Consider the following 3,197-nt stretch of genomic DNA (forward strand, 5'->3'; position numbering starts at 1 on the left):
ACAGGGGGGGGGTAAGCAGCGCCCGGATATATTTGCAGAATAAGATGATTGCGCTGTCGGGATGTTCGTGTCTGCGCCATCGCCTCCCCCAGCGTGGGGGGCTTGATTTGTTATCGCAGCATGACCGTTTCTTTTTGCTGGCAGAATAAACGCTTTATTCATGCAGATCTAAGCTCTAGCTGGGGGAAGGCAGCTTTTTTTGAAACGTCCAGTGTTACCTAAGCGGAGAGGAGAAATTTAAATCCCCATCTGCACTGCCGCAACCCTTTCAGAGTCTCGAAAAGGCTGAAAAAAGCAGCAGTTCCTCTGGAAGTGCCCAGCCTGTCTGGAGGAGAGAAAATGGCATAGGTGGGGGAGGGCTGTTACCGGCCTGCCAGGCAACGCTGAGCGGATCTAGAGCTACACCAACCTCCATTTGCTACGGGCAGAAGCGTGGGGTTTGCAGCATAGCTGTGCTGTGTTTTGAGGTGCACCACCAAAACACGGGTTGCTGGAACCATCCAGCCTCTGGAACATGCAGGCAGAGTGTATCCTCGGCAGGCACAGAAGGGGTGTGCTCCAAAAAAGCCCTGCAGCAGCGCCTGCGTTTCCTTCTCACTGGCCGGAGGCTCGGGCCGAGTATTATTCAACCTACCCCATTGAGGATGGAGGTCCCCTGAACTGTACTATTCAAATTCTTACTTTTTTTGCTCTGGATTATGCTCCTGTTAGCGACTATGCAAATACATGATCTGTACAGTCCTCCAGGGCAGTTCGAGAGAGCAGGGTTTGTCTCAGGGTACTCCAAACAGCAATTGTTGGACAAATGTTTCCCATATCCTCTCCTGCTAGTGAGCAATGTGTCCTCATGCCAGCAAGACCACGGAACTGCAGCTTTTGTTACATTTGTTAAGAGAACTTGACAGTTATAAACAGTCTTACTAAAATAAATTTACTCCTCTAAAAGTGGATGTGTTTTTAAAAATATGTGTTCTCCAGAATATGTACAGGCAGAACTAGCTACTCATGGCTGCAACAGTTTCTTCTCGATAATAAGTCTTTTCTTTATTCTCTGTTATAGCTGAGAGTGCCTTAAGAGAAACTTCAGTTTTTCAGTTTGTTTAGGCTTGTTATCCTAATTCCTTACTTTTCTGTACCTAGTGACTAAGCAGGTTTTTGTGATACTCTTTACCTAAATAACCTCCCGTGGTACAAACTTACATGAACTTGTCTACTCTATTGTTTGTTCTTTGGCTGTTAATAACCTTCAAAAAGGTTATTTTTTCCAGTTGTTTCTTTTTTTTTCCGTCCTATCTTTCTGTAACACTCCATGAGCCGTTGAGTCACTTATCTGTAATAATCACCTTAAAGCCTCTATTTTTCACTTCTGCTTATATGACTGACTTCATCTGCAAAGCATTTTGTGATAATCGCTATGAAAAACACTGGATGAAAGGAGATGTTTCACTGACAGGCAATGACAATGCAGAGAAAGTAAACCAACTGCAAACTTTCGGCTCCATGCATCACTTGTGATTTCTGTACATAAAGAGACAAGTTCAGAGCTAGTAATGCAGGAAACGATCTTTCAGCAATAGGGAGACAGTGACAGAAACTATTTGGAGTAAGGAATGTCAAATCAAGTGGCAAGACTTTAACTGGGTATTTATTTACAAGACAAGGCAGATGGCATCAGTGGTCCCCCCTGATTTCTACAGGTCCCATTTGTTACAGTCATTCATCCAAACCATGGTACAAATGTAAAGATGACTGGGAACTCTGGTACGTGCTATAAAAGCTGTGTGACTCCATTACACTTGTAATGAACCGAACATAGAATCAGAGTGAAGCAAAAGGGGAAAAAAAGATAAATGGAAGGTTAGGCAGAAAGGAAGAAGGAAGGAAAGCTCTATCCTATATTATTTCTTAGAGAAATAAGAAGAAATTAAATTTACCACATGGAATGATGCTGCTAGGGCATCCCAGATGGCAGGAATGTGCAACAGGGTTTGTTGAAATGGAGGAAGAAAGTCTCTTGGGCATGTTAAATTCCAAGGGTTTTTTTCCTATTTAGACCCACTGGGAGATTGGACATAATCACTGAGAGAGGCAGTGGCAGTCTCAAAACAACAGAATGTGGCCTAAGAAAATCCTGGGCTCCTAAGTCAGTCTAGGACATCCTGACAGCTTTCAGGGGACTATTGAAAAAAACAATCCACCCCAAACCACTAAGCAGCAGCAAAATCCAGGATTCTGGATTGCAGGTTATCCAAAATATCCGGAGCCTCTGTAAGCAGCATCAGCCATGTTTCAGAAGGCAGCAAACTTGTGCTCATCTCCTGCTTTTACCTCAATCTAAATTCACGAGTGTTAGCCTGCAAAATTACTTAAATTTCCTCACAACAGGAGGGATTCTCATCAGCACATAAGTACAGGCAGCCACCGTCAGCCAGGTTATCAGCCACCCAGAACAAATGTGCCGTACAAGACTTTGCAGCATCTGAGAAATTGTCTATTGCAACCACATAGCAGTTCAAAAGGTTTTCTCTAGAAATCTCCTAACTGCTAGTGTTCTGAGTATGCTGCATGGTCTGTCAGCAATATACCTTCACAAAGTCCTGGCAAGTCTAAGATACCAGAATAAATTTACAGTCTCAGGTACTAACTCCGGAGCTGTCTGACTAGACTATGATGCACAGGGAAGAAATGTTAGGAACAAACAATTATTTCTCTTTTAACAAATTTAAAAATAAATCCAGTTCAACTTCCCAGCTAAGTCAGAGTGAGGAGCAGCATCCCTACATGATGTCTTTTCCTGCTGTTTTAAAGCCTCCTCAAATGGTTCCAGTATCATTTTCCTTGTTTCCTATCCCATCTGATAGAAAACTCTTCCCATGGGGGGAGGGAAGTCAAAACAAAACACCCCCTCCCCACCCCACCACTTATTTTGGGTGCCTGAGGGTGAACATTTTCAGATTACTTGTTACAAGGCTTCCAGTCCTCCTTGCCCTCAGAAGAACAAAGGCCATGACTTCCCCCTTCTCCTATCCGCTCACAGAATCTTTCTGGGCCTCACTGGCTGTCCTGCTAACCTACACTGCCAACGTCCTGGTGCAAATGCCAGAATTGTGAGGTTTGTCCCAGTTACATTTAGTAAATAACTTCCATGACACTTTTAACCTCAACATTTTGAAGCATACTTACATATAGTCTTGCAT

This window comes from Athene cunicularia (genome assembly GCF_003259725.1).
Source record: "Athene cunicularia isolate RWA chromosome 7 unlocalized genomic scaffold, athCun1 chr7_part2, whole genome shotgun sequence".
NCBI classification, from domain to species: Eukaryota; Metazoa; Chordata; class Aves; order Strigiformes; family Strigidae; genus Athene; species Athene cunicularia.